Source organism: Lampetra planeri, unplaced genomic scaffold, assembly GCF_965212315.1.
Source record: "Lampetra planeri unplaced genomic scaffold, kcLamPlan1.2.h2 scaffold_923, whole genome shotgun sequence".
NCBI classification, from domain to species: Eukaryota; Metazoa; Chordata; class Hyperoartia; order Petromyzontiformes; family Petromyzontidae; genus Lampetra; species Lampetra planeri.
In genome coordinates, this window is record NW_027615745.1 from 10260 (window position 1) to 36000 (window position 25741).

The 25741-nt window shown below is 47.8% G+C and overlaps 1 long non-coding RNA gene across 1 annotated transcript; it reads left to right on the plus strand.

The window, feature by feature from the left end:
• Positions 1-9923: 9923 nt before the first annotated feature.
• LOC144742230 (uncharacterized) lies at positions 9924-17042 on the plus strand. The gene is made up of 3 exons (XR_013590070.1): positions 9924-10642; positions 12712-12784; positions 15171-17042. It is a non-coding gene; the product is annotated as an uncharacterized LOC144742230 (long non-coding RNA).
• The last annotated feature ends 8699 nt before the right edge of the window (positions 17043-25741 follow it).

Consider the following 25741-nt stretch of genomic DNA (forward strand, 5'->3'; position numbering starts at 1 on the left):
TGAGACCCTTCGAACGAGTCCGTGTGGCGGGTCCATCGCCAGAGGCCAGCGTTCCTTGCGGAGGGTCAGGAGGGCCCAAATGACGGGCGTCCGGCACGTCCCGAGGCCCCGGGGACAAAGCCCGCGAGCCGTCTTCCTGCTGGACAGGCGGCCGGCTCGCTTCCCGCTCCTCCGGTGAGGCCACCCTAGGTGGACTCACACCTGCAGCATCCGAAAGAGTGGCAGGGGGTGTCGGAACAACAAGGGGGTCGCGATGCCCTTCCCCCAACCTGCCGGACACGTCACGCGGCCGGCCCCTGCGAGATGAAGATGTGTGAGTGCGTGGTGTGACATAGGGCTTCAGGCGCGAGGGGTGCACGTACCAAGAACGCCGTCCGCACGCGACCCTAACACACTGGTCCCGAACGACCCGAATAATGTCGACCGGCCCCCGCCAGGGCCGCAGCAATTTCGATGACGTTGACAGCGGCACCTGCGGGCAGTGCAGCCACGCCTTATCCCCTACCGCCCATTTATACCCCGTAACCCGGCGATCATACAGACGCTCATTGGCCCGTTGCCTTGCCCTGAAATTTTCCTGCGCGGCCACCCTCGCCTCGACCAACTTCCGAATATTGAACTGAGCGTGTTCGGACAGTTTCGAGCGAGACGCCGCCGACTGGACCCGCAATTGCACCTCCATGGGGGGGTCGACATCCCTGCCGTACATTAAGTAGAAGGGCGAATAGCCCGTGGCCGCGTGAGGCGCCAACCTATATGCGGCCAGAACTCCGGGAATCCTCAGGTCCCAATCCAACTGTGTGTCGTCTACCTGATGACACAACATAGAGGTAATGGTCCGGTGTAGACGTTCGACCATACCATCGGTCTGCGGGTGGTAGGGGGAAGTCCGGACCTTCTGCGTGCACAAAAGGTCACAAACCTCCCGCAGAAGATTGGACGAAAATTTCTTTCCCTGGTCGGTTAGCAGCCGTTCCGGGGCGCCCTTATCCAGGACGTAGCCCTGGAGAAACGCCTCCGCAATGGCTGCCGCCGACTGGTTGGGGAGGGGCCAGGCCATAGGCCAACGGGTGAAATATTCAACCCCAACCAGCAGGTACTTATTACCCCGAGCGGTGACAGGGAAGGGACCCAGAATGTCAAGGGCCACCAGCTCGTTAACCCGGGACACCTGAATGGACTGAAGGGGTGGGCAAGCCGCCCTAGCCGGGTGTTTCCGCCGCGCACACTGCGTGCAACTATTCAAAAGGTCGGCGACATCGCGCACCATTCCCGGCCAAAAAAAATCCAATTGCAGTGTAGCGAGCGTTTTGTGAATACCCAAATGCAGGATGCGTTCGTGCGCCGCCCACACGGCCCTGCCCCGCAGAGCGGTGGGGACGACGATTTTGTAACGCCCCGAGCTGGCGTCCCATGACATGAGGAGACCCTCCCGCAAGCTGACAGTACCTACCCTTCCCTGACAATCTCCCCCTCTCTCCGCACGACGGCGTAACCTGAGGAGGGAATTGTCTTCCATCTGGAACCGTCCCCATTCGTCCAGAGGCAGATCGAGGAGCGAGTCGCGAGCGACCAACACCTGTGAGTCCCCCTCGGTGACAGGTTCCCCATCGACCACCCCTGCTGCCGCCGCCAAGGGGGAAGCCGTAGCGGTACTCGTGGCCGATTTGCATCTCCCCGAGCCCATAAAACACGCGCACCCATCACCCGGAGGGAGGCGTGACAAGCCATCCGCGTTTGAATGTTGTGTCCCCTTCCGGTACACCACCGTGAACGTGTAGTCCTGTAGGACCTCAAGCCAACGTGACAGCTGGCCGGACGGCTGGTCTATTTTCAACGCATACTGTAGCGCGGCGTGATCTGAACGAACCGTAAAATGCCTACCGTATAGGTACGGTCGATATTGTTGAACAAACACGACAATCGCGAGCAGTTCACGGCGGGTGACGCAATAACGTTGTTCTGCCGGAGACAGGACTCTACTGCCGTAGGCAACGACCCGTTCGACCCCGTTGACCACCTGCGAAAGCACGCCGCCGATGCCGGTATTGCTGGCATCGGTGTCCAGGATGAAGGGCAATGTGAAATCGGGATAGCATAAGGGAGGAGCTCGGATAAGGGCATCGCGAAGCGCCCTGAACGCCCTGTCTTCCTCTTCCCCCCAATGGAATTTAGCCCCCTTAGCCGTCAGAGCATGAAGGGGTTTGGCGATCATCGCAAACCCCTCAACAAACCGGCGGTAATAGGACGCAAAGCCTATAAAGCTGCGGACTTCCCCCACAGACGTGGGCGTGGGCCACGTTCTTACACAGTCAGTTTTAGCAGGATCGGTGGCTATACCCGTAGAACTGACAACGTGGCCGAGGTACCGCACCGATTCACGCAACAGAAAACATTTCTGAGGCTTAAATTTAAGGTTAGCCGATCGCACTCTGAGAAATACAGCCCGCAGTCTGTCCAGATGTTCCTCAAACGTACGGCTAAAATAATCACGTCGTCCAGATATATAAGACAAGAGTCCCACTGCAGGCCAGCGAGGACCAGTTCCATCAATCTCTGGAATGTCGCTGGAGCTGAGTGCAATCCCATGGGCAACCGATTGAACTGATAAAGGCCCTGTGGCGTACGAAACGCGGTCTTAGGTTTGGAAGCGTCATCCAAGGGCAGTTGCCAAAACCCCGACAAAAGGTCCAAGGTTGAAAAATACCGTGCCCCCGCCAAGGCATCGAGCGACTCGTCCATGCGAGGGAGCGGATACGCGTCCGCCAGCGAAACCTTGTTAAGCTTCCGAAAATCCACACAAAACCTCAAACTGCCATCATGTTTTTTAACAAGCACAATCGGCGCACCCCATGGGCTGTTGGAGGGAGCCACAATGTCAGCGGCAAGCATGTCATTCACTGCCAACCGGACATGTTCCTTCTCTGCCGGACTCAATCGGAACGGATTTTGCCGAATGGGAGCGGAATCTCCCGTATCAATGTGGTGTTTCAATAGATTAGTGCACCCAACATCGAATTTGTGTTTGCTAAAAACATCGGGAAATTCACGAAGCAACATGCGCAGCTTTAATCTTTGTGACTCTGAAAGATTTTCAGCCCCTGAACAGAGAGAATCCATCCATGCCTCATCGACACCCACCTGCGTCCCGAACGCCGGTGCCTCACCGACATGAGTCGCGACGGAGTCAGTGTGCAGCGGCAGCGACGCATGTGCAATGACAGCCCCTCGGTGCACGACCTTCGTCCGCAACCCCGCATTCAGCACCTGAATGAAGGGCTGTCCATCTGTAGGCACAAGCGTTTGTGCACCCACCAGGTCCAACCCTCGCTCGGTCGTATTGGAAGGAGACAACAAAACCCCCGACGTAGCGTCTGCCTCCAGTGGTTTGCGTAACTGAAGCGGTATTAGCATCTGCGCACCCGGCGGAATCCGCACGGTTTCAGACGCCATAGCCGGAACAGTCGTGCAAGCTGTGCGCAGCCGGTTTGGTGAGGGCAGAAACGCCATCCGGCGGCCCGAAGGAAGCTCGATGCAGCCTTTGTCAATTAAAATTTTGATGGGCATCCTCCCCAAGAAGTCCGTACCCAACAAACAGGGAACGGCCAAGGCATCGGAAACCAAAACGGGACCAGATAATTAAATGTCGCCAATACAAATTTGTGCAGTTATTTGGCCAATAATCCCCAGGGAACCCCCATTCGCCGCAAAGCAAGGGACGGAGAACGGGGTGAGTGCCTGACATCTCTTTGGTAACACGTTGTATATGAGGTCTGAAATTATAGTAGCCGAAGCTCCCGTATCGACCAGCAATCGAAATTGAATTCCCTCAATATCCCCGAGAATAACCGACGAGCCCGTCGCCGCGGCCACGACCCTGTGGGCCAACTCGGACCACTGAACAGCGCGAAGTGGCCCCCGAACATCAGCCGCGTTCCGCTCCCCCCCCCTCAACGCAACGCGATTTAGTGGCGCGCCGATTGGCGGTGTATGCGGTGTATGAGATGCGGGCAGGGACCGTGTGCGTGAGGTGTCGCGACATGCCTGGGGTTCTTGTGGAGCGGCCGGTGGACGGGCGGACGATGGTGGACGACCCGGAGCTCGGCGCCGGGGTGCTGGGCAACCCGATGCCAGGTGACCCAGCTGGCCACAGTTGTAGCACGTGACGCGAGCCCACGCCCGCGGGGATCCGTGTCTCCTCCGGGTTTCCCCTTGGCGAGGCCGGTCGGCCCCCCTCCAACTGGCGGCCCGCTGCGACGCGAAGGCCTGGGTATCCGGGACCTCGTCAACTCTTGCAGCGGCGCACGCCGCCACCTGCCCATCCCGCTGGAGGAGCAACTCTGTGTGTAAGTAATGTGCCGCCCCCAGCGAGGAAAGGTTAGCTTCATCTTTGACGTGGACGGCAATCCTCAGTTCCCGAGCCAGCAGCAGCAACTTCTCAAGCACTATGGAGTCCAGGCCCACATCGTCCATTCGAGGATAGGCCGCTTGAGCCAACGCCATCAGTGCACTCTGATAGGCGAGGGGTGTCTCGTCCGCCTCCCTCCTCCGACTGGCGAAACGATGTCTTGTTTCGGATGGAGGTCCATACACTAAGGCCATCCGATTGAGGGCCTCCTGCAAGGTGGAGCGCTCCCTCCGTGGAATAAGGAGGAACGTGGCCAAGGCCACGTCGTCCAAGGCGGAAGGCAGGGCTCGGAGAGCGATGTCGGCAGACCACCCAGCCGTCTCGGCATTTGCCACGAAACGGCGTGAAAAAGCAGCCCAGTCCCCCCCCTTTGCCGCGAAAACCTGCAGCGAAGGCAAGCGCTGTTGCAGCGCCGGGATGTAGTCCCCCCTTGAAGACAGCAGCGTCCCAAGTGCAGTATTTGAAGCATCTTCCGGCGGCAAAATATCCGACCAAATCGGCGGGCACCTACCCGAAAACTCTGCTTCTCCCGATGTAAGGCCGCCGATGCCGGATGTGACGCGAGTCACCTGTGCCCCATGACCTCCTGGGCGGGTGACGTCATTTCCCCCGGAAGCGGTGACCCCCCCGGCGGAAGTGACGTCATCTCCGGCGGCCGCATTCCCAGCGGAAGTGACGTTTCCCCCTCCGGAGGCGATGTCAAAATTTTGCGCGGGAATGGCGCGTTTCTCGGCGGGAACCCGTCCCATCCTCCGGCCTGGTTCTCCACCCGGTGCTCCCGCTCCCCCCAGCGTGAGCTCGTCGAGGATGGAGGCAGCGGCATGGAGGAGATCGGCCAGCCGGGCATGGGCCGACTGGATCGCCCATCCCGACGTCGGCGGACTCCTGGAGGGCCCCGGAGAACCCGAGCCCGCCCCTGCAGACCCGTCCCCCGGAAATGGCGCTCCCGACTCCGGCTCAGTGTCGCCCTCGACGTCCTTCTCCTGGCCCCTGGTGAGCGCTTTCTGTCTTGTTTCCATGTTGGCGAGGTTCGTTGGCCGCTTCTAACACCAGTTGTAGTATTCTTGAATGAGGCAGAGACTTCGTAGAGGCCACACGCTTTTATTCCAATAACACTAGTCCTCCGGACTCACTGGGAGAACAGCCCAACCACACAACCTAGGGAGGTACAGCCTCCGGCTCTCTTCTCCTTACTCCCCTTCCCTAGCCTACAGCTACCCAGTTACTCTCCTTCCCTAGCCTATAGCTACTCAGCCCACTCAGTCCCAGCGGGGCGGCATCCTCGAGGCTTGGGGGTCCAGGATCTCCGGCCGCACCTCCTTCAGCTTCTCCTGAGATTGACCCCCTCCGCTCTCCGGGAGCCGTCTTATATCTCCTCCCTCTGAGGGGCGGGGGTGTCTCGGGGCCCTGGCTCTCGCCAGCCCCCTCCCCTCAGAGCGGTTCCAACCACCTCTCGTCCCTGCCGGTCCGGACCGGTCCAGACCAGTACGTACCTCTCCCCTAGCTTGTGTGACCTGTGTGACCTGTGTCAACCTTGGTGTCAACCTTGACCACGACACATCTACAGAACGAGAAGAAACAGTGGCATCTACATCTGCAGAATGAGAAGAACCAGTGGTATCTACATCTACAGAACGTGAAGAACCAGTGGCATCTACATCTGCAGAATGAGAAGAACCAGTGGTATCTACATCTACAGAACGTGAAGAACCAGTGGCATCTACATCTGCAGAATGAGAAGAACCAGTGGCATCTACATCTACAGAACGTGAATAACCAGTGGCATCTACATCTGCAGAATGAGAAGAACCAGTGGTATCTACATCTACAGAACGAGAAGAACCAGTGGTATCTACATCTACAGAACGAGAAGAACCAGTGGCATCTACATCTACAGAACGTGAAGAACCAGTGGCATCTACATCTACAGAACGTGAAGAACCAGTGGCATCTACATCTGCAGAATGAGAAGAACCAGTGGCATCTACATCTGCAGAACGTGAAGAACCAGTGGTATCTACATCTACAGAACGTGAAGAACCAGTGGCATCTACATCTGCAGAATGAGAAGAACCAGTGGTATCTACATCTACAGAACGTGAAGAACCAGTGGCATCTACATCTGCAGAATGCGAAGAACCAGTGGTATCTACATCTACAGAACGTGAAGAACCAGTGGCATCTACATCTGCAGAATGAGAAGAACCAGTGGTATCTACATCTACAGAACGTGAAGAACCAGTGGTATCTACATCTACAGAACGTGAAGAACCAGTGGCATCTACATCTACAGAACGAGAAGAAACAGTGGCATCTACATCTGCAGAATGAGAAGAACCAGTGGTATCTACATCTACAGAACGTGAAGAACCAGTGGCATCTACATCTGCAGAATGAGAAGAACCAGTGGTATCTACATCTACAGAACGTGAAGAACCAGTGGCATCTACATCTGCAGAATGAGAAGAACCAGTGGCATCTACATCTACAGAACGTGAATAACCAGTGGCATCTACATCTGCAGAATGAGAAGAACCAGTGGTATCTACATCTACAGAACGAGAAGAACCAGTGGTATCTACATCTACAGAACGAGAAGAACCAGTGGCATCTACATCTACAGAACGTGAAGAACCAGTGGCATCTACATCTACAGAACGTGAAGAACCAGTGGCATCTACATCTGCAGAATGAGAAGAACCAGTGGCATCTACATCTGCAGAACGTGAAGAACCAGTGGTATCTACATCTACAGAACGAGAAGAACCAGTGGCATCTACATCTACAGAATGTGAAGAACCAGTGGTATCTACATCTACAGAACGTGAAGAACCAGTGGCATCTACATCTGCAGAATGAGAAGAACCAGTGGTATCTACATCTACAGAACGTGAAGAACCAGTGGCATCTACATCTGCAGAATGCGAAGAACCAGTGGTATCTACATCTACAGAACGTGAAGAACCAGTGGCATCTACAGAACGAGAAGAACCAGTGGCATCTACATCTGCAGAATGAGAAGAACCAGTGGTATCTACATCTACAGAACGTGAAGAACCAGTGGTATCTACATCTGTAGAACATGAAGAACCAGTGGCATCTACATCTGCAGAATGAGAAGAACCAGTGGTATCTACATCTACAGAACGAGAAGAAACAGTGGCATCTACATCTGCAGAATGAGAAGAACCAGTGGTATCTACATCTACAGGACGTGAAGAACCAGTGGCATCTACATCTGCAGAATGAGAAGAACCAGTGGTATCTACATCTACAGAACGTGAAGAACCAGTGGCATCTACATCTGCAGAATGAGAAGAACCAGTGGCATCTACATCTACAGAACGTGAATAACCAGTGGCATCTACATCTGCAGAATGAGAAGAACCAGTGGTATCTACATCTACAGAACGAGAAGAACCAGTGGTATCTGCACCTGCAGAATGAGAAGAACCAGTGGTATCTACATCTACAGAACGAGAAGAACCAGTGGCATCTACATCTACAGAACGTGAAGAACCAGTGGCATCTACATCTACAGAACGTGAAGAACCAGTGGCATCTACATCTGCAGAATGAGAAGAACCAGTGGCATCTACATCTGCAGAACGTGAAGAACCAGTGGTATCTAGATATACAGAACATGAAGAACCAGTGGTATCTACATCTACAGAACGTGAAGGACCAGTGGCATCTACATCTACAGAACGTGAAGAACCAGTGGCATCTACATCTGCAGAACGAGAAGAACCAGTGGTATCTACACCTGCAGAACGTGAAGAACCAGTGGTATCTACATCGGCAGAACGTGAAGAATCAGTGGCATCTACACCTGCAGAACGTGAAGAACCAGTGGTATCTACATCGGCAGAACGTGAAGAATCAGTGGCATCTACATCTACAGAACGAGAAGAACCAGTGGTATCTACATCTACAGAACGAGAAGAACCAGTGGCATCTACATCTACAGAACGTGAAGAACCAGTGGCATCTACATCTACAGAACGTGAAGAACCAGTGGCATCTACATCTGCAGAATGAGAAGAACCAGTGGTATCTACATCTACAGAACGTGAAGAACCAGTGGCATCTACATCTACAGAACGTGAAGAACCAGTGGTATCTACATCTACAGAACGTGAAGAACCAGTGGCATCTACATCTACAGAACGAGAAGAAACAGTGGCATCTACATCTGCAGAATGAGAAGAACCAGTGGTATCTACATCTACAGAACGTGAAGAACCAGTGGCATCTACATCTGCAGAATGAGAAGAACCAGTGGTATCTACATCTACAGAACGTGAAGAACCAGTGGCATCTACATCTGCAGAATGAGAAGAACCAGTGGCATCTACATCTACAGAACGTGAATAACCAGTGGCATCTACATCTGCAGAATGAGAAGAACCAGTGGTATCTACATCTACAGAACGAGAAGAACCAGTGGTATCTACATCTACAGAACGAGAAGAACCAGTGGCATCTACATCTACAGAACGTGAAGAACCAGTGGCATCTACATCTACAGAACGTGAAGAACCAGTGGCATCTACATCTGCAGAATGAGAAGAACCAGTGGCATCTACATCTGCAGAACGTGAAGAACCAGTGGTATCTACATCTACAGAACGAGAAGAACCAGTGGCATCTACATCTACAGAATGTGAAGAACCAGTGGTATCTACATCTACAGAACGTGAAGAACCAGTGGCATCTACATCTGCAGAATGAGAAGAACCAGTGGTATCTACATCTACAGAACGTGAAGAACCAGTGGCATCTACATCTGCAGAATGCGAAGAACCAGTGGTATCTACATCTACAGAACGTGAAGAACCAGTGGCATCTACAGAACGAGAAGAACCAGTGGCATCTACATCTGCAGAATGAGAAGAACCAGTGGTATCTACATCTACAGAACGTGAAGAACCAGTGGTATCTACATCTGTAGAACATGAAGAACCAGTGGCATCTACATCTGCAGAATGAGAAGAACCAGTGGTATCTACATCTACAGAACGAGAAGAAACAGTGGCATCTACATCTGCAGAATGAGAAGAACCAGTGGTATCTACATCTACAGGACGTGAAGAACCAGTGGCATCTACATCTGCAGAATGAGAAGAACCAGTGGTATCTACATCTACAGAACGTGAAGAACCAGTGGCATCTACATCTGCAGAATGAGAAGAACCAGTGGCATCTACATCTACAGAACGTGAATAACCAGTGGCATCTACATCTGCAGAATGAGAAGAACCAGTGGTATCTACATCTACAGAACGAGAAGAACCAGTGGTATCTGCACCTGCAGAATGAGAAGAACCAGTGGTATCTACATCTACAGAACGAGAAGAACCAGTGGCATCTACATCTACAGAACGTGAAGAACCAGTGGCATCTACATCTACAGAACGTGAAGAACCAGTGGCATCTACATCTGCAGAATGAGAAGAACCAGTGGCATCTACATCTGCAGAACGTGAAGAACCAGTGGTATCTAGATATACAGAACATGAAGAACCAGTGGTATCTACATCTACAGAACGTGAAGGACCAGTGGCATCTACATCTACAGAACGTGAAGAACCAGTGGCATCTACATCTGCAGAACGAGAAGAACCAGTGGTATCTACACCTGCAGAACGTGAAGAACCAGTGGTATCTACATCGGCAGAACGTGAAGAATCAGTGGCATCTACACCTGCAGAACGTGAAGAACCAGTGGTATCTACATCGGCAGAACGTGAAGAATCAGTGGCATCTACATCTACAGAACGAGAAGAACCAGTGGTATCTACATCTACAGAACGAGAAGAACCAGTGGCATCTACATCTACAGAACGTGAAGAACCAGTGGCATCTACATCTGCAGAACGTCAAAACCCAGTGGCATCTACATCTGTAGAACATGAAGAACCAGTTGTATCTACAGGAGAATCCCTGCCTATTCCTCTTATGGCATTATTACGTCTATTGACATTGAATGAGTCACTGTAGCGCGTGTCGCTAGGAGATTGGTAGACAATGTCATTAGGGGTACAATTCCGTTCTGTCAATTGCACCTGTGGGCAAGGCATTCTGGAATATCCAGAAGGGGTGCGGGGCCGAGGGCGGAGTCTAAGCCGTTTATAATCGAGACGTGTGCAGCGGCCTTTTGATGTTCTGATGCAGATGATGGTTACACCACTCGTGTCTACAAGGAGGAATGTTTGGGTCTCGATCGAGCAGGTACTTATTCTGGACGTCCTCGTTGTTCCAGCCTGTTTTCGGTTTTTTTTATTACGCGCCTTCTATTAGCCCACTCTGTCTGTTGTTGTATCCTCAACTCTTGTAACTCAATTTTAACCCACTTCCCAAAGTGGTATCGACTGCAAACTTGGTAATAATAAAATAATATAAATATAAAACAATAAAAATTCTCACGACGTTTCGACTGCAACACAAGAAATCATCATCAGGTGTGAAATCCACAAAGAAAATTTGAAAATTTATATTTTATATTTTAGCGTGCCGACCAGTGGCTCGGTTGTCCAGAGGCTCTCGTTTTAGGCATGCACTGTATGTACCAAGGGGCCCAGGTGTTACGCTCGCTGTGTGCACCGAGGGGCCTGGGGGCCCTAGTGGTCAGCTCATGATTTAAGCGTGGAGGGGCCCTGGGACACTCACACTGTAGGTGTCGAGGGGCCCAGGGACCCTAGTTGTCAGGTTACGTTTTAAACACCAAATGGTCTAAGGGGCCCTCACATTGTAAGCACTGAGGGGTCTGGGGGGCCCTAGTGGTTAGCTCACGCTATAACCACCCAGGGGCCAGTGGTCGGCTTGCGCTGTGCGCACTGAGGGCCCTGGCGTTCAACTTCCTTCGGAAGACTTGGGCGACACACCTAGCGGCCTGAGGCTTGGAGGCCCCCCCTGGCAGCCCCGGGGCACTGGCCCCACTGGCCCGGTCCATAATCTAGCCTTTGGCCAGCGGATTAATTGCCACCTGTTTCCATCTGTGCAGGGATAGAGTGTTGCCACCACGCACATGGCGTGGGTTTTTCTCGGGTGCTCCGGTTTTCTCCCACTTGTATTAACACTCGTCATCATTAATTGGCCGAAACAGAAATCTTACAATAAAAACTCAATGCAGGACGCTGCTGTAAACCAGTCCGAGGACTGAAGTGAGTGTACTGGCAGTCTATAGTGTGGACTGTAGCCTGGTTATTAAGCTGGGTGAGTGTACTGGCAGTCTATAATGCAGACTGTAGCCTGGTTATTAAGCTTTACTTTCATTAATTTTAATTTCATTTTTTACCTACGTGGTGACTTTACCGAAAAAACCTAAGAGTACGTTAGTTGGTGTGTTGACCGACTCTCTGTGTTGCATTACATTAAGTGTCTCTCTCTCTCTGTGCAGTCTCCAAACCTCCAAGTCTCTCATTGACACAAGGCCGTCATTATAACATGTTATAATAAGTATAATATTATGTTATAATGTATAATAATTATAATGTTATAATACGTATAATATGTCATAATTATAATGTTATAATATGTTATAATACGTATAATAATCAAATATGCCCCCCAATATGTTTCTGTAAAATTATTTGTAAATAATAATTGTGATGCTCTGTTAATAAAGACAACAATTTGCTAAACCTTGGCCACGAAATCTGGACTTGTCTTCATATAACAATGCATAGATTCCTGTTTATAGGATTGCGTTGTACTTTATGAATCCCTAATCTCTGCCATTACATACTATGAAACAAGAAAGGTAAAAAAGAAACAGCAATGTATTACAATACCCTATTAGACATTATTGTATCAAATAAAACAAAGTCCATCCCATGTGTTAGTGAACTTTTAAAAATATTTTAGGGAGGAAATGGCAGGAAAATAGTTTTCAAATTTAGATATTTTTCTGGGGGGGGGACCCCAGACCCGTGGAATATTTGGTCTCCCCCAATGTTGACTTCATGGCTACGGCCTTGCATTGACATGCTAATTTCTCTACCCCCTTCTCTACCCACCCCCCCTCTCTCTATTTAAGGCCTCAACACAGAGGCGTTGTTTCTCTGTGTGCCTATGTGTGTCTCTCTCTGTGTCATCTCTCTCTGTGTGTCTATATCTGTGTCTCTCTCTGTGTGTCTTTGTGTCATCTCTCTCTCTGCTTATGTGTCTGTCTATATGTCTCCGTGTCTCTCTCTCAAATTGAGCAATCTTTGGAAGAACGTTATCAACCAGGTAGGGTGTTGACTGTTATGTTAGCTGACTCTAAGTTTAATAGGTTTTTTTTCCATTTTTTTTACCAGGCCACACCCGCTTGAGCTGATATACCGCTCTTGTTTTCAGAAGCGACTTGCCCACAACAACAATAACAACAAGGTGAGGCTCGTCAACAGCGTGGCGGTGTTCACTCTAGACGCGTGGCAGTGTTCACTCTAGACGCGTGGCGGTGTTCACTCTAGATGCGTGGCGGAGTTCACTCTAGACACGTGGTGGTGTTCACTCTAGACACGTGATGGTGTTCACTCTAGACGTGTGGCGGAGTTCACTCTAGACACGTGGCGGAGTTCACTCTAGACACGTGGCGGAGTTCACTCTGGACGTGTGGCGGAGTTCACTCTGGACGTGTGGCGGTGTTCACTCAAGACACGTGGCGGTGTTCACTCAAGACACGTGGCGATGTTCACTCTAGACGCATGGCGGTGTTCACTCAAGACACTTGGCGGAGTTCACTCTGGACGTGTGGCGGTGTTCACTCTAGACGCGTGGCGGTGTTCGCTCTAGACGTGTGGCGGTGTTCGCTCTAGACGCGTGGTGCAGTTCACTCTAGACGCGTGGCGGTGTTCACTCTAGACGTGTGGCGGAGTTCACTCTAGACGCGTGGCGGAGTTCACTCTAGACGCGTGGCGGAGTTCACTCTAGACGCGTAGCGGTGTTCACTCAAGACGCGTGGCGGTGTTCACTCAAGACGCGTGGCGGAGTTCACTCTGGACGTGTGGCAGTGTTCACTCTAGACGCGTGGCGGTGTTCACTCTAGACGCGTGGCGGTGTTCACTCTAGACGCGTGGCGGTGTTCACTCTCTACATGTGGAGGGGAAACCCGGGGATCGGGAAGGAAATCCACACGACCACGCGGAGAGAGAGACACGCAGTCTCGGCTGTGTTGATTGATCCTCAATGAATTACTTGGTGGAGTGAGGAAGCATTAATACTGAGCAGGTGAAGGTGCCAGGCGTGGGTCTGGACACACCACCACCTGTGAACCATGCCAGTGTGTGACAGTGGTGGAGCCAGTGGGGGTGGGGTGGCACGTGCCCCCCCCCCCCCAACGATCCGATAGAAATCCCTAATTTCGATAGGATCATTGGGGTTTATTAATAACTAGCTTCACTACCCGGCTTTGCCCGGGACTTGGATTCTTGTCTTGGATTAATTTAATATTTCCTCATAATTCAATGAAAAACCCTGAAAAATTGATGCTTGCAAGAAGGAAGCCGAAACACTTCAATTTACCTAAATCGGATGTTTTCACTCAAGGAAATTCAACCTGAACCCACTGCTACGTCAGGTCGATGTTTGCCACTCGGGAAGGGAATGACGTGGCGTTCGCTTAGAAATTCCAGACAGCATAAGCTGTGAAAATTTCATGACGCCAGAGCTCAGCGTTGGAGAGTTTTTGCTGATTCACACAAACAAACAGGTGTAAGTTCTGCTATATATTTAAGATGGCAGTTGTACCCGTTCTTCACACGGATTTTTATTGAAACTCCGAGAAGCCATTGACTTAATCGGCCAGGAGCGAAGCGCCACCTAAAATCTCCCGGCACGCTGTGAGCAGCTGTAGAAGTACGGTGCGCGAAGAGCCATGTGGTAGGGGGGTAAGCATTGCAGAGCGCTTAGCTCAGGTGTGATGCGGGTTGATGCCACATACGTCATGGTCATTCCCCCCCCCCCCCCCCCCCAAATACAAAAGTCTATTTTTCTTTCCTGAAGGCATCAACACGTTCAGCGAGCGCGATGACAATCACACGCGTCGAATGAAAAGCAAGGGACAAGTCCTTTCTTATTAACAACTCCTTTCTCACTAACAACTCCTTACTTACTAACAACTCCTGTAATTTTTCATTGCTGGAGGGGTTCCCCCCCCTTCCTGAAAATCCTGGCTCCACCTCTGAGTGTGTAACAGTGTCAAGTTTGTATTTGCAGTAAAGTCTATTAACTCTATTGAGCACAGAGGTTATATCAAAACGGTAGTTTATTTTATTTTTCCTCTGGAACTCTTTGTAAGAATGGAGTCAGGAAGTGATCACTGCACACACGTGCAGCAGCTGAAGTCGGAACTGCTCATCCCAGCAATCAAGGACATCTGTGCCTGGCTTCACACCTCTAAGTTGCAATTGAACATTAATTTATGCATTTGTGCATGACACAAATAGTATTATTTTCAACACCCTTTGCTATGTCAGCTGAATTTAGCTTTCATAAACATTTATTTTGAAGCCAGACAGTTGAAATTGTGTGCTGAGTTTTGGGTTAACGTTCATTTTGAAGATACGAGGGCTTCCAGGCATGTTTATGACCATTTATCCTCTCATTGTGTGCCATAACAGCCCGTGTGATGAATTTGGGACACTTTTTTTTACTATATCATAAATATATGAATAACTATAGACGTGTAAGTCACGTGTAACTGTGTATATGCATTCCTCGGTGCCTCGATACTGACGTGTAGATGGTGTGGGTATTCTTTTTTGTCTGTCTGCAGCTGTCGCTGCCTCTGCAGAAGTGGTCTCATGGAGCAAAGGCACTCGGCGTGGCTCGGTGCAAAAAGGCATCAATGCGACCGGTGTGCATACAGCACGGATTGTCCTGCACATTTGACACGGCACCAGAGAACTCGCACAGGAGAGAAACCCTTCAAGTGCAGTGTGTGTGGGAAGGTGTTTGCACTTTCATCTACTATTGTAACACACCAGAGAATACACACGGGAGAAAAACCCTTCAAGTGCAGTGTGTGTGGGAAGGCGTTTGCACGTTCATCAAATCTTCAAATACACCAGAGAACACATAAGCATCAGAAGATCCACTAGCAGTGGAGTGTGAAATCAGCTTGTGAAAGTCAGTGCCGCAATGAGCCCATCCCTCATCAAACAAGAACCGGATGACAATCCCAGCTTGGACACTTTTAAAGGTAACAAGGTGAAATATGAAGAGGTGAAGGTGAAATGTGAAGAGGTGATGGTGAAGAGCGAAGAAGTGAAGGTAAAATGTGAAAATGAAGATTAAATTCCAAAATCGGACTTTCACATTGATGGAGGCAACGTGAAGCAGGAGAAGAATTCTGACTGTGAGGCAGAGCGAGGCAACTCCCAGCAGTTTGTGGAAGTGGAGGTGTGGGTGGACTTCCTCCGAGACAATACAAAGTCAATTGGAGACACGGTAGATGTGTAAGCCTGAGACGATGTCGCTCCAGTAGATGCACCTTTGTCACAGGCTTTTAATGACAAGAATGTGAAGTTGAACACTCAATTCCTAGGTTCAACCTGCAGGGTAAGAGCGGCCAGTCTTTGTGAACCTGTGTGTTGGGTAGATCTCTAACCAGGAGCGAATGCCAATAAGCTCCCAAGCATTCACTGTTATCAATTGCATTTATATTGTCCTTGCTTAATTGCCTCGGCAATTCGGAGTTTTGCATCGTATCTCGTCTCAAACACTCGAAGAGCATCCCCAAGTAGCAGCTGCCCCTGTGTGGCACAAGGTGGTGGCCCTTTACCGGCCTGCATGTGGACAAGAGCCTGTCAGTAGGGGGCGATGGTTGATGTGGCATCTCAGTTGTGGAGTTTGTAGGTAATTTTTAAAATTTGCTAAATTTTTACCCAGATGCCAGCATGCAATGGTCGACTCGTTTTGAATGGTGCATTAGTATGTTGTACATGCATAGACGGTGCGTGTTTTTTTAATTAGCTTCTAGTTTATAGGATGTAACCTGATGCAGTATATTTCAGTGCAGTAATTCAATTTTGTTCATATGCCTGTCAATAAGTTACAATGAATACTTGTCTGATTGTGTGCGTACATGCAACCTTTTGTCTATGAGGGTCAAACATTGAATAAGTGATGTTAGGACACAATGTGTGTTTTGCAAGTAACCTGTACAGATAACTCAGGTGAGACTCATTGTTCTTGTGATACAGGTAAAAGGGTATTTTTGTGTTTTCAGGAAGCATCTTTCTCTGGAGCAACTCATTGTCTTTGAAATAGGGAGCACACTCGGATCATTCATCAATTACAAGGCATACCACCCAAAAGTTACACGTAGAGGAGATACATTCTCAACAACACGAATTATAATTTTGTATTACGTGTTGACGTAGATTTTGTCGAATTAGGACGAGAAATGGCCCTTGCCGATCAACGTCTGGATGTTCACAACCATGGGTTGAAGCAAGCCTGACTGCCTGCGGTGCCCCTCACAACCATTTACGGCCTTGGGCCAGGAAAGTCACGAAAAAATTGCACATGAATGACGCATCCACGCCAACTCCCAATGCTCCGTTTTGAAGTTTTAAAATGAAACAACTTTGAATTGTATTATGTTTTGAATTGTGTTTCTTCAATAAAAGCTTATATCATTTTACATCGGGAAGACTTAATTGAAAACGACATTTCGTGTGAATTTTCTCTCGTCGTTAAGTAGGTGGCCTTGCCGGGGATTCGGTTCGATGCGGACTTTCACCTGGTTGGGATCGCGGGATTGAGATGAGGCGACACAGAGCTGGCCGTGCGAGAAGACCGCCGTCTGCAGATCGATTCCAACGTGATCGAACCTCCAAATCACGTTTTTGCCTCCAAATCACGTTTTTACCTCCAAATCACGTTTTTGCCCTCCAAATCACGTTTTTGCCCTCCAAATAACGTTTTTGCCTCCAAATCACGTTTTTGCCCTCCAAATCACGTTTTTGCCCTCCAAATCACGTTTTTGCCTCCAAATCACGTTTTTGCCTCCAAATCACGTTTTTGCCTCCAAATCACGTTTTTGCCCTCCAAATCACGTTTTTGCCTCCAAATCACGTTTTTGCCTCCAAATCACGTTTTTGCCCTCCAAATCACGTTTTTACCTCCAAATCACGTTTTTGCCTTCCAAATCACGTTTTTGCCTCCAAATCACGTTTTTGCCTCCAAATCACGTTTTTGCCTCCAAATCACGTTTTTGCCTCCAAATCACGTTTTTGCCCTCCAAATCACGTTTTTGCCTCCAAATCACGTTTTTGCCTCCAAATCACGTTTTTGCCCTCCAAATCACGTTTTTGCCTCCAAATCACGTTTTTGCCTCCAAATCACGTTTTTGCCTCCAAATCACGTTTTTGCCCTCCAAATCACGTTTTTGCCCTCCAAATCACGTTTTTGCCCTCCAAATCACGTTTTTGCCTCCAAATCACGTTTTTGCCTCCAAATCACGTTTTTGCCTCCAAATCACGTTTTCGCCTCCAAATCACGTTTTCGCCTCCAAATCACGTTTTCGCCTCCAAATCACGTTTTCGCCTCCAAATCACGTTTTTGCCTCCAAATCACGTTTTTGCCCTCCAAATCACGTTTTTGCCCTCCAAATCACGTTTTTGCCCTCCAAATCACGTTTTTGCCTCCAAATCACGTTTTTGCCTCCAAATCACGTTTTTGCCTCCAAATCACGTTTTTGCCTCCAAATCACGTTTTTGCCTCCAAATCACGTTTTTGCCTCCAAATCACGTTTTTGCCTCCAAATCACGTTTTTGCCTCCAAATCACGTTTTTGCCTCCAAATCACGTTTTTGCCTCCAAATCACGTTTTTGCCCTCCAAATCACGTTTTTGCCCTCCAAATCACGTTTTTGCCTCCAAATCACGTTTTTGCCTCCAAATCACGTTTTTGCATCCAAATCACGTTTTTGCCTCCAAATCACGTTTTTGCCTCCAAATCACGTTTTTGCCTCCAAATCACGTTTTTGCCTCCAAATCACGTTTATGCCTCCAAATCACGTTTTTGCCTCCAAATCACGTTTTTGCCTCCAAATCACGTTTTTGCCCTCCAAATCACGTTTTTGCCTCCAAATCACGTTTTTGCCTCCAAATCACGTTTTTGCCCTCCAAATCACGTTTTTGCCTCCAAATCACGTTTTTACCTCCAAATCACGTTTTTACCTCCAAATCACGTTTTTGCCTCCAAATCACGTTTTTGCCCTCCAAATCACGTTTTTGCCTCCAAATCACGTTTTTGCCCTCCAAATCACGTTTTTGCCCTCCAAATCACGTTTTTGCCCTCCAAATCACGTTTTTGCCCTCCAAATCACGTTTTTGCCCTCCAAATCACGTTTTTGCCTCCAAATCACGTTTTTGCCTCCAAATCACGTTTTTGCCTCCAAATCACGTTTTTGCCCTCCAAATCACGTTTTTGCCCTCCAAATCACGTTTTTGCCCTCCAAATCACGTTTTTGCCCTCCAAATCACGTTTTTGCCCTCCAAATCACGTTTTTGCCTCCAAATCACGTTTTTGCCTCCAAATCACGTTTTTGCCTCCAAATCACGTTTTTGCCCTCCAAATCACGTTTTTGCCTCCAAATCACGTTTTTGCCCTCCAAATCACGTTTTTGCCCTCCAAATCACGTTTTTGCCTCCAAATCACGTTTTTGCCTCCAAATCACGTTTTTGCCTCAAAATCACGTTTTTGCCTCCAAATCACGTTTTTACCTCCAAATCACGTTTTTGCCTCCAAATCACGTTTTTGCCTCCAAATCACGTTTTTGCCCTCAAATCACGTTTTTGCCTCCAAATCACGTTTTTGCCTCCAAATCACGTTTTTGCCTCCAAATCACGTTTTTGCCTCCAAATCACGTTTTTGCCTCCAAATCACGTTTTCGCCTCCAAATCACGTTTTTGCCTCCAAATCACGTTTTTGCCTCCAAATCACGTTTTTGCCTCCAAATCACGTTTTTGCCTCCAAATCACGTTTTTGCCTCCAAATCACGTTTTTGCCTCCAAATCACGTTTTTGCCTCCAAATCACGTTTTTGCCTCCAAATCACGTTTTCGCCTCCAAATCACGTTTTTGCCCTCCAAATCACGTTTTTGACCTCCAAATCACGTTTTTGCCCTCCAAATCACGTTTTTGCCCTCCAAATCACGTTTTTGCCCTCCAAATCACGTTTTTGCCCTCCAAATCACGTTTTTGCCCTCCAAATCACGTTTTTGCCTCCAAATCACGTTTTTGCATCCAAATCACGTTTTTGCCTCCAAATCACGTTTTTGCCTCCAAATCACGTTTTTGCCTCCAAATCACGTTTATGCCTCCAAATCACGTTTTTGCCTCCAAATCACGTTTTGCCTCCAAATCACGTTTTTGCCCTCCAAATCACGTTTTTGCCTCCAAATCACGTTTTTGCCTCCAAATCACGTTTTTGCCCTCCAAATCACGTTTTTGCCTCCAAATCACGTTTTTACCTCCAAATCACGTTTTTACCTCCAAATCACGTTTTTGCCTCCAAATCACGTTTTTGCCCTCCAAATCACGTTTTTGCCTCCAAATCACGTTTTTGCCCTCCAAATCACGTTTTTGCCCTCCAAATCACGTTTTTGCCCTCCAAATCACGTTTTTGCCCTCCAAATCACGTTTTTGCCTCCAAATCACGTTTTTGCCTCCAAATCACGTTTTTGCCTCCAAATCACGTTTTTGCCCTCCAAATCACGTTTTTGCCTCCAAATCACGTTTTTGCCCTCCAAATCACGTTTTTGCCCTCCAAATCACGTTTTTGCCTCCAAATCACGTTTTTGCCTCAAAATCACGTTTTTGCCTCAAAATCACGTTTTTGCCTCCAAATCACGTTTTTACCTCCAAATCACGTTTTTACCTCCAAATCACGTTTTTGCCTCCAAATCACGTTTTTGCCTCCAAATCACGTTTTTGCCCTCAAATCACGTTTTTGCCTCCAAATCACGTTTTTGCCTCCAAATCACGTTTTTGCCTCCAAATCACGTTTTTGCCTCCAAATCACGTTTTTGCCTCCAAATCACGTTTTTGCCTCCAAATCACGTTTTTGCCTCCAAATCACGTTTTTGCCTCCAAATCACGTTTTTGCCTCCAAATCACGTTTTTGCCTCCAAATCACGTTTTTGCCTCCAAATCACGTTTTTGCCCTCCAAATCACGTTTTTGCCCTCCAAATCACGTTTTTGCCTCCAAATCACGTTTTTGCCTCCAAATCACGTTTTTGCCTCCAAATCACGTTTTTGCCTCCAAATCACGTTTTCGCCTCCAAATCACGTTTTCGCCTCCAAATCACGTTTTTGCCTCCAAATCACGTTTTTGCCTCCAAATCACGTTTTTGCCTCCAAATCACGTTTTTGCCTCCAAATCACGTTTTTGCCTCCAAATCACGTTTTTGCCCTCAAATCACGTTTTTGCCTCCAAATCACGTTTTTGCCTCCAAATCACGTTTTTGCCCTCAAATCACGTTTTTGCCTCCAAATCACGTTTTTGCCTCCAAATCACGTTTTTGCCTCCAAATCACGTTTTTGCCTCCAAATCACGTTTTTGCCTCCAAATCACGTTTTTGCCTCCAAATCACGTTTTTGCCTCCAAATCACGTTTTTGCCTCCAAATCACGTTTTTGCCTCCAAATCACGTTTTTGCCTCCAAATCACGTTTTTGCCTCCAAATCACGTTTTTGCCCTCCAAATCACGTTTTTGCCCTCCAAATCACGTTTTTGCCTCCAAATCACGTTTTTGCCTCCAAATCACGTTTTTGCCTCCAAATCACGTTTTTGCCTCCAAATCACGTTTTCGCCTCCAAATCACGTTTTCGCCTCCAAATCACGTTTTTGCCTCCAAATCACGTTTTTGCCTCCAAATCACGTTTTTGCCTCCAAATCACGTTTTTGCCTCCAAATCACGTTTTCGCCTCCAAATCACGTTTTTGCCTCCAAATCACGTTTTTGCCTCCAAATCACGTTTTTGCCCTCCAAATCACGTTTTTGCCCTCCAAATCACGTTTTTGCCTCCAAATCACGTTTTTGCCTCCAAATCACGTTTTCGCCTCCAAATCACGTTTTCGCCTCCAAATCACGTTTTCGCCTCCAAATCACGTTTTCGCCTCCAAATCACGTTTTTGCCTCCAAATCACGTTTTTGCCTCCAAATCACGTTTTTGCCTCCAAATCACGTTTTTGCCCTCCAAATCACGTTTTTGACCTCCAAATCACGTTTTTGACCTCCAAATCACGTTTTTGCCCTCCAAATCACGTTTTTGCCCTCCAAATCACGTTTTTGCCCTCCAAATCACGTTTTTGCCCTCCAAATCACGTTTTTGCCTCCAAATCACGTTTTTGCCTCCAAATCACGTTTTCGCCTCCAAATCACGTTTTCGCCTCCAAATCACGTTTTTGCCTCCAAATCACGTTTTTGCCTCCAAATCACGTTTTTGCCTCCAAATCACGTTTTTGCCCTCCAAATCACGTTTTTGCCCTCCAAATCACGTTTTTGCCCTCCAAATCACGTTTTTGCCTCCAAATCACGTTTTCGCCTCCAAATCACGTTTTTGCCTCCAAATCACGTTTTTGCCTCCAAATCACGTTTTCGCCTCCAAATCACGTTTTCGCCTCCAAATCACGTTTTTGCCTCCAAATCACGTTTTTGCCTCCAAATCACGTTTTTGCCTCCAAATCACGTTTTTGACCTCCAAATCACGTTTTTGCCTCCAAATCACGTTTTCGCCTCCAAATCACGTTTTTGCCTCCAAATCACGTTTTTGCCTCCAAATCACGTTTTTGCCCTCCAAATCACGTTTTTGCCTCCAAATCACGTTTTTGCCCTCCAAATCACGTTTTTGCCCTCCAAATCACGTTTTTGCCCTCCAAATCACGTTTTTGCCTCCAAATCACGTTTTTGCCTCCAAATCACGTTTTCGCCTCCAAATCACGTTTTCGCCTCCAAATCACGTTTTCGCCTCCAAATCACGTTTTTGCCTCCAAATCACGTTTTCGCCTCCAAATCACGTTTTTGCCTCCAAATCACGTTTTTGCCTCCAAATCACGTTTTTGCCTCCAAATCACTTTTTTGCCTCCAAATCACGTTTTTGCCCTCCAAATCACGTTTTTGCCTCCAAATCACGTTTTTGCCCTCCAAATCACGTTTTTGCCTCCAAATCACGTTTTTGCCTCCAAATCACGTTTTTGCCTCCAAATCACGTTTTTGCCTCCAAATCACGTTTTTGCCTCCAAATCACGTTTTTGCCTCCAAATCACGTTTTTGCCTCCAAATCACGTTTTTGCCCTCCAAATCACGTTTTTGCCCTCCAAATCACGTTTTTTGCCCTCCAAATCACGTTTTTGCCTCCAAATCACGTTTTTGCATCCAAATCACGTTTTTGCCTCCAAATCACGTTTTTGCCTCCAAATCACGTTTATGCCTCCAAATCACGTTTTTGCCTCCAAATCACGTTTTTGCCTCCAAATCACGTTTTTGCCCTCCAAATCACGTTTTTGCCTCCAAATCACGTTTTTGCCTCCAAATCACGTTTTTGCCCTCCAAATCACGTTTTTGCCTCCAAATCACGTTTTTACCTCCAAATCACGTTTTTACCTCCAAATCACGTTTTTGCCTCCAAATCACGTTTTTGCCCTCCAAATCACGTTTTTGCCTCCAAATCACGTTTTTGCCCTCCAAATCACGTTTTTGCCCTCCAAATCACGTTTTTTGCCCTCCAAATCACGTTTTTGCCTCCAAATCACGTTTTTGCTCCAAATCACGTTTTTGCCTCCAAATCACGTTTTTGCCCTCCAAATCACGTTTTTGCCTCCAAATCACGTTTTTGCCCTCCAAATCACGTTTTTGCCCTCCAAATCACGTTTTTGCCTCCAAATCACGTTTTTGCCTCCAAATCACGTTTTTGCCTCAAAATCACGTTTTTGCCTCCAAATCACGTTTTTACCTCCAAATCACGTTTTTGCCTCCAAATCACGTTTTTGCCTCCAAATCACGTTTTTGCCCTCAAATCACGTTTTTGCCTCCAAATCACGTTTTTGCCTCCAAATCACGTTTTTGCCTCCAAATCACGTTTTTGCCTCCAAATCACGTTTTTGCCTCCAAATCACGTTTTCGCCTCCAAATCACGTTTTTGCCTCCAAATCACGTTTTTGCCTCCAAATCACGTTTTTGCCTCCAAATCACGTTTTTGCCTCCAAATCACGTTTTTGCCTCCAAATCACGTTTTTGCCTCCAAATCACGTTTTTGCCTCCAAATCACGTTTTTGCCTCCAAATCACGTTTTTGCCTCCAAATCACGTTTTTGCCTCCAAATCACGTTTTCGCCTCCAAATCACGTTTTTGCCCTCCAAATCACGTTTTTGACCTCCAAATCACGTTTTTGCCCTCCAAATCACGTTTTTGCCCTCCAAATCACGTTTTTGCCTCCAAATCACGTTTTTGCATCCAAATCACGTTTTTGCATCCAAATCACGTTTTTGCCCTCCAAATCACGTTTTTGCCCTCCAAATCACGTTTTTGCCCTCCAAATCACGTTTTTGCCTCCAAATCACGTTTTTGCCTCAAAATCACGTTTTTGCCTCCAAATCACGTTTTTGCCTCCAAATCACGTTTTTACCTCCAAATCACGTTTTTGCCTCCAAATCACGTTTTTGCCTCCAAATCACGTTTTTGCCCTCAAATCACGTTTTTGCCTCCAAATCACGTTTTTGCCTCCAAATCACGTTTTTGCCTCCAAATCACGTTTTTGCCTCCAAATCACGTTTTTGCCTCCACAATCCACGTTTTTGCCTCCAAATCACGTTTTTGCCTCCAAATCACGTTTTTGCCCTCCAAATCACGTTTTTCGCCCTCCAAATCACGTTTTTGCCTCCAAATCACGTTTTTGCCTCCAAATCACGTTTTTGCCTCCAAATCACGTTTTGCCTCCAAATCACGTTTTTCGCCTCCAATCACGTTTTTGCCTCCAAATCACGTTTTTGCCTCCAAATCACGTTTTTGCCTCCAAATCACGTTTTTGCCCTCCAAATCACGTTTTTCGCCCTCCAAATCACGTTTTTGCCTCCAAATCACGTTTTTGCCTCCAAATCACGTTTTTAGCCTCCAAATCACGTTTTTGCCCTCCAAATCACGTTTTTGCCCCTCCAAATTTGCCTCCAAATCACGTTTTCGCCTCCAAATCACGTTTTCGCCTCCAAATCACGTTTTTGCCTCCAAATCACGTTTTTGCCTCCAAATCACGTTTTTGCCTCCAAATCACGTTTTTGCCCTCCAAATCACGTTTTTGACCTCCAAATCACGTTTTTGACCTCCAAATCACGTTTTTGCCCTCCAAATCACGTTTTTGCCCTCCAAATCACGTTTTTGCCCTCCAAATCACGTTTTTGCCCTCCAAATCACGTTTTTTGCCTCCAAATCACGTTTTTGCCTCCAAATCACGTTTTCGCCTCCAAATCACGTTTTCGCCTCCAAATCACGTTTTTGCCTCCAAATCACGTTTTTGCCTCCAAATCACGTTTTTGCCTCCAAATCACGTTTTTGCCCTCCAAATCACGTTTTTGCCCTCCAAATCACGTTTTTGCCCTCCAAATCACGTTTTTGCCTCCAAATCACGTTTTTGCCTCCAAATCACGTTTTTGCCTCCAAATCACGTTTTTGCCTCCAAATCACGTTTTCGCCTCCAAATCACGTTTTCGCCTCCAAATCACGTTTTTGCCTCCAAATCACGTTTTTGCCTCCAAATCACGTTTTTGCCTCCAAATCACGTTTTTGCCTCCAAATCACGTTTTTGACCTCCAAATCACGTTTTTGCCTCCAAATCACGTTTTCGCCTCCAAATCACGTTTTTGCCTCCAAATCACGTTTTTGCCTCCAAATCACGTTTTTGCCCTCCAAATCACGTTTTTGCCTCCAAATCACGTTTTTGCCCTCCAAATCACGTTTTTGCCCTCCAAATCACGTTTTTGCCCTCCAAATCACGTTTTTGCCTCCAAATCACGTTTTCGCCTCCAAATCACGTTTTCGCCTCCAAATCACGTTTTCGCCTCCAAATCACGTTTTTGCCTCCAAATCACGTTTTCGCCTCCAAATCACGTTTTTGCCCTCCAAATCACGTTTTTGACCTCCAAATCACGTTTTTTGCCCTCCAAATCACGTTTTTGCCCTCCAAATCACGTTTTTGCCCTCCAAATCACGTTTTTGCCCTCCAAATCACGTTTTTGCCCTCCAAATCACGTTTTTGCCTCCAAATCACGTTTTTGCCACCAAATCACGTTTTTGCCTCCAAATCACGTTTTTGCCACCAAATCACGTTTTTGCCTCCAAATCA